A 13,129-nucleotide genomic window follows, 5' to 3' on the forward strand; every position below is an offset into this window, starting at 1 on the left:
TTGAAATACAAAGTTACTGATGGGGAAAGGAGGAGGAAGTGGAAGGGACATAAATAAAAGTTAGATTTTCCTGAATGTATCTTCTTTTGCAGATTTGATTTTGTCACTATGTAAATATTTTACATTACTAGTTACGTTAAATCTTTAAAATGAAATTCTTAACAAAAAGGAGTAAATGAATCTAACTGCGTGGAGGTAGTGACACAACCACACAGGGAAGAGTTATTTCAAGTGACTTTGGAATAGCATAGTTTGATTATTTATTCATTATGAGACAGACATACCTGAAAAACAAAACTTTGGGTATAGGAAATTTGGGTATAAAAATTACTTTTACTAATTTTATTGTTGGTATTTATTCTGAGATTATTTGCTAGCTTTGTGGAATGGAACATATATTTCATTATGTTGGTATTACTGGGAATTAGTATTTTTAGCATGGGGGAAGGAGATAGGGACACAAGATCAATGAGGTGAGTAAAAACTGTGTAGTTCTGAATTTGCATTTGAAATATCAGAAGGAAGGAACTCATACTGCATTTTATCCTAAAAGGAACCAGAGCTTTTAGAGAAATGAAGGATTCTGTTTCTGGAATGAGAAATGTTCAAGATGAGCCTGGAATATCATGCCATGCCAGGAAGTAAAGAGACTTTCCAAACTTGTGGAGTTGTATCAAAAGAACTAAGGTGTAATTTAACGAGTCTTTCACTTGTCAAGATGAATGAATTTATACATGAGTGGAAACAGTAACTGTAATGATTGAAATATATAAAATGTATTAATTTCCATGAATTCATAATAATAATAAAGATAAAATGGATTGGATCAACTTTGTTGGATGCTGTAACAATGAATTTTAGCAAAAAGTGATAAAGAAATGTATCAAACTGCATTTTCCAAGATGATAGCCACAAGATCTACCATCTCATGTGATGGTACAATATAAATTTTCATTCTTCCCACTGGGGTGTGTGGTCCATGCTCCCTCCCCTCAATTTGGTGGACCTGTGATTTTGGTCTGTGATTTCCAAGACTAGGTCATAAAATATGATACAGTTGTTACTCTTAAAAATCAACCACTATGCTGGAGAAAGCCACTGGCTACAGTGGAAGCGGACATGTGTAGGTGTTTCAGATGACAAACACACTTGAAATCTTCCGTACAGGTGAGTAAGGATGAGCCTTCAAGATGACTTCAGCCCCAGTCACGGTCTGACTGCAACCATATGAGAAACTCCAAATGTGAATCAACTATCTGAATGCAGAACTGTGAGAGATAATAATAACATAATTGGTATTGGGTTTTTGTTTGTTTTGTTTTTTGAGACAGCGTTTCCCTCTGTCACCCAGGCTGAAGTGCAGTGAGCAGTTATGGCTCACTGGAGCCTTGACTCCCAGGCTCAAGTGGTACTCCCACTTCAGTGTCCTGAGTAGCTGGAAGGTACAAGCCACTATGCCTGGCTAATTTTTGTATTTTTTGTAGAGATAGGGTCTTGCTATGTTACCCAGGCTGTTCTCAAACTCCTGGGCTCAAACAATCTTTCAGCCTCAGCCACTCTAAGTGTTGAGATTATAGACATGAGCCACCACACCTGGCATGGTATTGTTTTAAGGTACTAAGTTTTGGGGTGTGTTAGCCACAGGTAACTGCAATATATTAGGGGAAAATCAAGCATTTGTTGTGTTTTTCCTATACAACAAATAAGTGACAAGAATAAATTTTTAAATCTGTATTTCATCTAATAAATGTAGAAAAATGGTAGAATTTGAATATCATCACAAATAGATTCAGGCAATGATCACTATATTAGTCCGTTTTCATGCTACTGTTAAAGATATACTCAAGACTGGGCAATTTATAAAAGGAAGAGGTTTAATTAGACTTACAGTTCCATGTGGCTGGGGAAGCCTCAGAATCTTGGTGGAAGGCAAGGAGGAGCAAGTCACATCTTACCTGGATGGCAGCAGGCAAAGAGAGAGAGCTTGTGCAGGGTAACTTCTCTTTCTAAAACCATCAGATTTAACTATCACAAGAACAGCATGGAAAAGCCTTGCCCCCATGATTCAATTACCTCCCACTGGGTCCCTCCCACAACATGTAGGAATTCAAGATGAGATTTTGGTGGGGACACAGCTAAATCATATCATTCTGCCTCTGGCCCCTCCCAAATCTCATATCTTCACAGTTCAAAATCAATCACGCTTCTCAACAGTCTCCGAGAGCCTCAACTAATTTCAGCATTAACTCAAAAGTCCACAGTCCAAAGTCTCATGCAAGACAAGGTAAGTCCCTTCCACCTACGAGTCTATAAAAGCAAGTTAATTACTTGCTAGATGCAATGGGGGGTACAGGCACTCCAAATGGGAGAAATTGGACAAAACAAAGGGGGTACAGGCCCCATCCAAGTCCCAAATCCATGGGGCAATCAAGTCTTAAAGCTACAAAATGATCTATTTTGACTCCATGTCTCACATCCAGGTCACTTTGATGCAAGAGGTGGGTTCCCATGGTCTTGGGCAGCTCTGCCCCATGGCTTTGCAGGGTACTGCCTCCCTTCTCCCTCCTGACTGCTTTCATAAGCTGGCATTGAGTATCTGCAGCTTTTCCAGGCACATGGAGAAGCTGTCAGTGGATCTACAATTCTGGGGTCTGTAGGACTGAATGCTTTTAACAGCACCCAAGTCATATCTTGAATGCTTTGCTGCTTAAAAATTTCTTCCACCAGATACACTAAAATCATCTTTCTCAAGTTCAAATTTCCACAAATCTCTAGGGCAGGGCAAAATGCTACCAGTCTCTTTGCTAAAACATAACAACAGTCACCTTTGTTCCAGTTCTCAACAAGTTCCTCATCTCCACCTGAGACCACCTCAGCCTGGATTTCATTGTCCTTATCATTATCAGCATTTTGGTCAAAGCTATTCAACAAGTCTCTAGGAAGATCCAACTTTCCCAAGTTTTCCTGTCTTCTTTTGATCTCTCCAAACCTGTTTCAACCTCTGCCTGTCACCCAGTTCCAAAGTTGCTTCCATACTTTTGGGTATCTTTTCAGCAATGCCCCACTCTCCTGATACCAATATACTATATTAGTCAGTTTTCACTCTGCTGATTAAGATATACTCGACACTGGGCAATTTACAAAATACACAGGTTTAATTGGACATAAAGTTCCACATGGCTGGGGAAGCCTCACACACATGGCAGAAGGCAGAGAAGAGCAAGTCACTTCTTACATGGGTGGCAGCATGCAAAGAGAGAGAGCTTGTACAGGGGAACTCTTCTTTTTAAAACCATCAGATCTCATGAGACTTATTCACTATCACAAGAATAGCATGGGAAAGACTTACTCCCGTGATTTAATTACCTCCCACCAGGTCCCTCCCACAACACGTGGGAATTCAAGGGGAGATTTGGGTGGGGATGCAGACAAACTTTAACATCACAAAAAGAGACAACACAAGGTTACATGGCTCCTGATGGAATTATACACTGCCACCTATGAAACATCCTGTGGGAAATACTGGGGACAGAGCGGCATATTAATTCTGAGATATAATCAGAAAATTTCAGGGCATAAGAAATATTAATAACAAAAGATCTGATCTCTTAAATGAATTTCAAGGGAAGAAAGAGGGAAGAAAACCAGTAGTTTAAAACAGTGATAACCAATTGCAATAGACCTTATTTTTATTCTGATTCAGCAAAATAAGCCTTAAAAATATATGAGACAGAATATTTGATGATTTAAAGTCATTTTTAGTATTTGAAGAATGGTAATGATATTGTGGTTGTATTACAAAAAGAATCCTTATGTTTGGAAATACATATTGAAATGGTTTGATGTCTAAGATTTGCTGCAATGTAATCTAGGGCAGGTAAGGAACATAGATGGAGTACAACTGGCCATATGTTGGTAATGGTGGAAACTGAGTCATGGGCGTATGTAGGTGCTTTATATCATTCTTCTTTGATACAAGTTTGAATTTTCTCTCTATTTTTTTTCTTTTTTTAGTACGGAGTTCCATTCTTGTCGCCCAGGCTGGAGTGCAATGGCACGATCTCAGCTCACCGCAACCTCTGCCTCCCAGGTTCAAGCAATTCTCCTGCCTCAGCCTCCTGAGTAGCTGGGATTACAGGCATGCGCCACCACACCTAGCTAATTTTTTGTATTTTTAGTAGAGACGGGGTTTCTCCATGTTGGTCAGGCTGGTCTCGAATTCCTGACTTTGGGGGATCCACCTGCCTCGGCCCCCCAAAGTGCTGGGATTACAGGCATAAGCCACCTTGCCCGGCTTGAATTTTCTCATTATGCAAAATTTAAAATGTGCACTTGAAGTACTGAATGCTAATCCTGGGTCTGTGATCTCTTGGGCAGTCTCTTCATTATCCACATTATGATATGCCCAATTGGTGAACCAGAGTAGGTGAACTGGCTATACAAAAGCCTAAAGTGATTTCCTACATGGGTGGGGCGGGGGGAACCTCTTAAATATTACATTTCTCCTTCTTCCAGTGATTTCTGTCTAATTATAAAACTAAGTTAAGATGAAAAGTCTAGGCATGAAAACAAAATAAAACTAGCAAACAAATGAAAACATTGCTTCAAAACTGAGCAAATTATCAGAAGCAGTACAGTGGGAAGAGTGTATTGCTGGGCTCAGTGAAACAGAATTTTTTTCCAACTAATAAAGTAAGTGACCGTAGGCAAGTTATGTAATCCTGTAGCCTCATTTACCTTATTTGTTCAGGTGGGCTATTTGTGATATTTGTGATACAATCTCTCTAGAATGCAATCCAATCCAGCTCAGCTCAACTCAGCTTAGTCCAACTCAACTCAACTCAGTTTAGTCCAGTTTTGTTCTGTTCTATTTTATTTTATAATTTTTTTGGTTTCAAAATACAAATTGCAATAAATAGTTGAGTCCATCCTGCCTAGAAATGGCATTTGGTGGTAGGGGTGTTGGGAGCATTCTTATTCTAAAGAGTAATCTCAGGAGGGGCCAGGATGGCCATTTAGAAAGAGATGCGGTCCGTGGTACTCATGAAGAGGGAGTGAATTCCACACCTTCAACTGAAATATCCAGATTCTTGCATTGGGACTGACATAGGCAAATAGCTCGACCCACAGAGAGCGAAGAAAAGCAAGGTATGGCGACAGCACAAGCGGGAGCAGCATGGAGTCAAAGGAACTCCTATCCTCAGCCAAGGGAAGTGATGAGTCATTATATGATCCTGCCCAGGAAACCACGCTTCTCCCATGGATCTTTATAACCAGCAGATCAAGAGATTCCCTCATAAGCCCACGCTACCAGGTTCTTTGGTCAGATACACAGAGCTGTGTGGAGTCCCAGCAGAGCAGCCACTTGGGCACACACAGAGACCCAGGAGTTTAGCATACTCCAGCCCTGGGATTCCCAGCAAGGTGGGAGGCCCACCGGTACATTCTCCTAGGAGGGACACTGAATCCAGGAAGCCAAAGCTGCTGCTTTCAATTAGAGGCCTGCAAATGACCAGTTCGGTTTGAGACTGGGTTAATCTTTCTCTTTTTTATGTTTTAGCATTACAAATAAGCAAACTAAGTTTCAGAAACATGGCCAGATACATTACTACCAAATCATAGAAGTCAGTCCTGGTCCTAGAGGGAGCCTTTAAGTCTTCAGGAGCCAATTTAAGAGTATCATATCCCAGCCAGGGGAGGTGGCTCATGCCTGTAATCCCAGCACTTTGAGAGGCCGAGGCGGGTGGATCACTTGAGGTCAGGAGTTTGAGACCAGCCTGGTCAATATGGTGAAACTCCGTCTCTACTAAAAACACAAAAATTAGCCGGGCGTGGTGATCTGTGCCTGTAGTCCCAGCTACTCGGAAGGCTGAGGCAAGATAGTTGCTCAAACCTGGGAGGCAGAGGTTGCAGTGAGCCGAGACCGCGCCACTGCATTCCAGCCTGGGTGACAGAGCCAGACTCTGCCAACAAAATAAAAACAAAAAGAGTATCATGTCCCTTTCCCTGAAGCAGATTGAGAAATAAATCAAGTAGTGGCAGATAGAGGAAAAGAGATAATCTTTCTATTGAAAGTTAAATTAGAGCACATGTGCTTGCTAATACTTAATCCCAACATTGGGCAGATTTGCATGCACAGGACTGGGGCAGGCCTTTCACTCTCATCCCTCCACACTCCATGTTCCTTCCTCACCTTCTGTCTAGATTATAGGGCAAACTAAGGAAAAAGCTTGCTCCTGAAAGTAGCTTATGCTCACGATTAAAATAGAGCAGAGGGGATGACCACACCAGGCTTAGCCTTCCCCAATTTGCCAGTCAGCTTCCTCTAGGGCTGAGTGAATGAAAGGTCACAGAGAGGATTCCTGATAACTCTAATGTCTCTGCCTACACATGGAAGGAAACATCCGGAGTGGGGAAGAATCATTCACCTCTATATTCCCCAGATTAATTTTTCTTTTCACCCATTAAACTCATGCTCAGCCTTCAGAGGAGGAGATGCACAAGTTTCAGGATAATTTTACTCTCATTTTCATGAAGTTGTTCTCCAAATTCCTAAATCAAATTCACTGGATTACCTTGGTATTCCTGGACCACTGTAGAATTTGCCTCTAGAATGCCCTGAAATTGATATGTACATTACATTATGTATATAAACTTTAAGGCCAGTCTCAATCCAAAGTTAAAAATTCATTCTCTATTTTCTTTCAATTTCCAAATTATGTCCAGCTACATTTTTCAACAGCATGCCAGAGGTTTTTCAATGAGATTTAATGACAAAAAGGAAGAAAGCATTAAATTTACCTAGTAGCAAGATGCCAACACCATCAAAATATCCCAGATCTGAATATAAAGATTTATAAAGTATTATACAAATCCCAGGACAAAACTGAAGTTCAAAGATGAAATATCTTTTCAAGTTAAAGTCAAAATGAAGTTCAAATAAATTTAAGTTCAATATCAAATTATTTTCCCCTTTGGAGTTAAATGTTAGAAGTTTAAAATTTATAAATTGTAATTAAGACCTCAAACTATCCTCCCAAATTTATCATTCAGCTTAGTCCTAGTCAGGGCAATTATGAATGCCTGTGTGAAGTTGGCCTTCTTTCAGCAGCTGCCTTCTGAGATGTACATCACAGAAATAGGTGCAGTTCCTTCATTTAGGGCTTCAAAATTTGTAATGTCAAGTCTCTGATGCACCTGACTTTAAGGAATCCAAAGGATGAATAAGAAATAAGAGATTATTATAACATTGGCTCCATGCCTACCAAATTTAAAAAACAAACTGATCTCTAGTGCCTGTATTAATCATCTCTTGCAAACTATTTTTCCAGAAGCCAGTGTTACCAAAGACCAAAACAGTGACTCAGTGTTCTCTGAGAAAAGGGGAAAAGGATGCAGATAAATCCATACTAGTTGTCTGCAATCCTTAACCTATACAATTAAATTCCATTGGGATGGATCTTTCCGTAAGAGGCTAATTTAGGCACCACAGATTTGCTTGTCTGGGGTAGGGAGGATCCACCTGTGTATCTTGCTTTCTCTCTTAGAGTGACAAAGAGCCATTGCCGTTTTCCCACAAAGTTGAGAAATTTGCATTCTTGAGAGTACCAAATACCAGGTCTTAGCTAAAGTGCCTTTCTGGTCACTCAGAAGTATATTCAAAACCTCTGGATTTCTACTACTTCTAGAACTGGGTAGGGACTGTATGCACTGTCATAGCATTGTCTTTCTTTTAGGAGCAGGTGTTCATTCCTGGGCTACTATTATTGCTGCTATGTCCTTTTATATAAATCATATTTGGGCACCCAAAACTTGTTTCCATGAGAATGTTTCTCATTTTAATTATAATTTTATAATAAAATTATAAATAAAACCAGTCTAGAATCAAAGTGAATTTGTGGACAAGCCTCACAAATCCAAAGCTAATATTGATGTTTTCTCCTTTTTGGGCTTTGAAAATAATTCAAAACATAAAAGCAAGAATAATTTGGGAAGCCTACACAGGCCTGGCACTAACAATTTAAAGGCAGAGCTTCAATAGTACACTCAGTAAAACTAGAAGAACTCAATGCCCTGTCATTCTAAATCAGCAAATATTCTGTCCAACAATGCCTGCAAAGCCTGAAAAGACCTATAACAACTGAACTTTGCCTGGACCACAACTACTTTCAAAAAGTTGTGTTTGTTCTATATAATGACTGGGTCACCTGCAACTTGCTGGGGGCTTCCTATTTTGTCCCTATTGCTAGGTCCCCAAGGCTACCAAGGATTTGACTGAGGCCAGAGTCCTTAATCAAGGCCAACACCCTTTGCCTAAGTCCTGGTCTCTAAAAAACCCAGTCATTTACATGTGGACAAAGCTGCTATAACCTATTTTGATCCAATGACATCAAAATATTATGTTCCCAAAGACTTAACATCTCTTCTTTATGTCACGGTATTTAAAAGCTAGTCTCACATGCATACGTATGTTTATTGCAGCACTATTCACCATAGCAAAGACTTGGAACCAACCCAAATGTCCATCAATGATAGACTGGATTAAGAAAATGTGGCACATATACACCATGGAATACTATGCAGCCATAAAAAAGGATGAGTTCATGTACTTTGTAGGGACATGGATGAAGCTAGAAACCATCATTCTGAGCGAACTATTGTAGGTATGGAAAACCAAACACCGCAAGTTCTCACTCATAGGTGGGAAGTGAACAATGAGAACACTTGGACACCAGTTGGGGAACATCACACACCAGGGCTTTTTGTGGGGTGGGGGCAGGGGGGAGGGATGGCATTAGGAGATATGCCTAATGTAAATGACGAGTTATCGGGTGCAGCACACCAACATGGCACATGTATACATATGTAACAAGCCTGCACGTTGTGCACATGTACCCTAGAACTTAAAGTATAATAATAAAAAAAGTTAAAAAATAAATATAAATATAAAATGAAAAAAATAAATAAAAACTAGCCTCATATACATCTCAAAAAATAAGACAAAGAAAGGAAAAATAGAAATTCAAAATGCCTAGCCAAAATAGTAAATTCCAAGTTTAGCATTAAATATCTTGGTGGTCCCTTCCCAAAGCCTTACCGCATGTACATTTGGTCTTGGGTCTCACTCGTCTGTTTTATTTTTCAGAGCTCCTGGTCGATGCATGAAATGTTGGGGATCTTTAAGGAAGGGAGGGAAATACATAGCATCCCTGTCCCATAGCTAGGTTCTGGATAAATTCAAAAATAAAACAAAGAGACACAGATGAAGTTCAAAAACATCAACTTTATTTTTGGTCAGTGCAAAGTTGGAGACATGCCTTTATATATAAGTGAGTGAGCTTCCTTCATCTTAGAGTTAGACAGAATTACCCACATAGTTACAGATAGCACAGAACTGGCAGACCTCCTGCCATAGTCAGTTAGAGTGACCAAGAAAGCTTTCTCCCAACTCCCAAGAGGAAGAAGGGCAGAGCTAACCTGAAAATGCTAAATTGGTTCGTTACAAATTTAGCAATTGTGTAGTACAAGTCTTTCCCCCTCCCCAGGGAGAATTGAGAAAGGGAATGAAGAGTGTAACACTAATGAACTTTATAACAAAAGAAGGAAAAATTGTAGGGAATAAATACCTCCCCACAACCCCCACCCCTAACAGATCCAAATGCTTGTGATTCCCAAACTTTCTATTATAGAGCAACCATTTTCCTATTCTCAAAGGAAATATTATTGTTTGTGATGTTATTCAGATATATATCTGATACATAAGCAGTTACATTTAAATAGTCTATTATTTCTACTTATGGTATCATGGGCTAAATGTATGTAAAACTATCTACAAGTCTGTCAAAATATGCCTTGTCGCTAGACTCAGCTGAGACCATTAAAGTGGTGGTGAAATTCGGCAAAACAAAACTGGTCTATATCAAAGTACCTTCAACTTATCCCCAGAATGCCAAGGTGTTAATAATGTACCTCACAGGGACCAGTGACATTATCACTTTTCTCTTTCCATAGCTTCCAGAATTTTAATAGACAACACCAGTGAGAGGCCATCCATGTGAAAGGCACTTCCCTACAATTAAGGGGAAATACATATTAATTTTCCTTTTTCGTTCTTTGATGAGACATATTCGTACTACATTTGAGAATGGAAACAAATGAGTAGAAGTTTATTTTTTATGCTGAAATGACCTTCTTCATTTAAATGCTGATGACACTTGGTGGAGCATCCTAATTATACTTGTAGCCAGAAATAAACCACTTGCAACCTTCCTTCTCTGTTTCTTAACGGGGAAAGAAATTATGAGAAATTCATCAGAATTCAGCCAGCAATTATTATTCGACTATGCCTGTTGATTCTTATTTTTGCCATAGAAATTCTCTTTCTTATTATTTCAGATCTGTTGCTTATAAAAGGTAAGGATTATACTAAAATTATTGGCACTGGGGAGCTGAAGAGCAAATAATGCTAATGGAATAAATAATACATCATTTATTAGAACTGTTCTTTAGGGACTTATACCAATTCTTTACTAGCATTAACTGCGTAATATTTAGCAACTTCTAACAAGTTTCAGGGAGATATATTACCTTGTGACTCAACAAGATCCTTAATACACTGCCTAAATTAGACAGCATATTAAAAATTAATGGCAGACCAATTTTCTACAATTATATTTTTATCTGGGGAGCAGACTGCCAGGTTTGCATGGTGTTAGTAACTTTTGGCTGTGCATCATTTTTACAATTTCAGTTGACTGAGTTTGCTAATAAATTTTCGTCACACATGGGCATGTTGATAACCACATTTAAATGTTTATAAAACATAAGATAAATATTTGAGTATGGATTGAATTTTTCAATGGTAGTAATTTAAGAAGGTGACTGTATGGTGAGGATAACACATAGATATACTGCCTATGTGAAGAACTGATTCATATAGCAGCAGAGAGTGATGCTGGAATTCAGTTCTTAAGTGCCAGCTCTTTAAGAGGATGAAAACGGTGATGGTGAAGAAAGTTGCCGCACCCAAAGTCAAATCTCCTTCCTGAAGAAGTTCACATCTGATGGCTTATCAATGTAGGGATATAGAGACAAGGTCCCCAACTAAGACAGGATAATTATTATATTCAAAATGGTGAAGAAAAAAAACCTTGCCAGCTGAGACTACTTTATCTGGGAAAGTTGTCCTTAAGGAATTAAGTCGAAATAAAAATTTCCTCAGACAAACAAAAGGTGGTGAATGAAGGGAGTTCATCAGCACTAGGCCTGCTTTACTGAAATTGCTAAAGGGAATTCTTTAAGCTGAAACAAAAGGCAGCTAATTAATAAAAAACATATGAAAGTAAAATCTCAAAATGTAATACATAGTCATACTGAGATTATTTAATACTGCAAAGGTGGTGTTTGAAGAATTTTATCCCTACTATGACAGGTTAAAGATTAAACTATGAAAAACATCTACAGCTACAACAAATAGTCAAATAATACAAATTACCTAAAAAAGGAAAATTTTCACATCAAAATTATAAAATCTGGTGGGTAGAGAATGAGTGTTCATGTGATTAAAGTCACTACCAGCTCAGAGTAGCCTGTTCTAAAGACCAAATATTATATGTAAGCCCCTTGATAACCACGTATGTTTTTGCAACTGCTATAGGCGTTTGCTTTGTGGTTATCATGCACAAAATACAAAAAGAAAGGATTCAAAGCTTGCCAGCACAGAAAACCATCAATCCACAAAGGAAGACAGAAAGAAAGGAAAAAAGAAATAAGGGACTTACAAAACAACCAGAAAACAGATTTCAAAATGGCAGTAGCAAGTCTTTATGTATCAATAATTACCTTGAATATAAACAGATTAAATTATTTGATCAAAGACATAGAATGACTAAATGAATAAAAAAACAAGATCCCCTGCCTACAAGAAACTCACTTTATTAGTAAGGACATAGATTAAAAGCAAAGAAATGGAAAAAGGTATTTCACACAAATATAAAACAAAAGAATGCATGGGTACCTATATTTATGTCAAACAAAAAAGAGTTCAAGTCAAAAATTATAAAAAGAGACAAAGATAGTCATCAATAATAATAAAGCAGTCAGTTAACAAAAAGGACATAACAATTGTAGATATATGTGCTCTTGACATCACAATACCTAAATACATAAAGCAATTAGTAAATAATCTGAGAAGAAAGATAGACTATAATACAATAATAATACTGGACCCCGATACCCCACTTTCAACAATAGACAGATTATCAAGAAAGAAAATCAATAAGGCAATATTGGATTTGAACAACACTTCAGAACAAATGGACCTAACAGGTACATACAGAACATTCCATCCAACAACAGCAGAATACACATTCTTCCCAACCACATATGGGGCATTCTCCAAGATGTATCATATGGTAGGCCACAAAACAAGTCTTCACAATTTTCAGAAGATTGAAATCCTGTCAACTAGTATCTTTTTGGATTGCAATGGCATGGAACTAGAAATCTATAACAGGAGAATTTTGTAAAATTCATAAATATTTGGAAATTAAACTACATGCTTCTAAACAAATTATGGGTCACACAAAAATAAAAATGGAAATAAAAAATACCTTGAGACAAACAAAAGTGGAAGCACAACATACCGAAACTCATGAGATGCAACATAAACATCCCTAAGAGGAAAATTTATAGCATTAAACTCCTAGATCAAAGAAGGACTAAAGACTCAAATAAACAATCTAACATTATATGTAAGGAACTAAAGAAAAAACAACAAACTAAGCCCAAAGTTGGCAGAAGAAATGAAATAACAAAAATCAAAGTAGAAATAAATGAAAAACAGACTGGAAAAACAATAGAAAAAAAATCAACACAACTAGGAGTTGATTTTTTGAAAAGATAAAATTGACCTCAGCTAGACCAACTAGGAAAAAAAAGAGAAGACTCAAATAAATAAAATCATAAATGAAAGTAGGGACATTACATCTAATATCACAGAAATACAAAGCATTATAAGAAACAACTATGAATCGTGATATGCCAAAAAATTTTATAACCTAACAGAAATGGATAAATTCCTAAACACATACAATTTACAAAGACTGAGTCATGAAGAAATAGAAAATCT

The sequence above is a fragment of the Pongo abelii genome, chromosome 10 (assembly GCF_028885655.2).
Source record: "Pongo abelii isolate AG06213 chromosome 10, NHGRI_mPonAbe1-v2.0_pri, whole genome shotgun sequence".
In the NCBI taxonomy this organism is placed as follows: Eukaryota; Metazoa; Chordata; class Mammalia; order Primates; family Hominidae; genus Pongo; species Pongo abelii.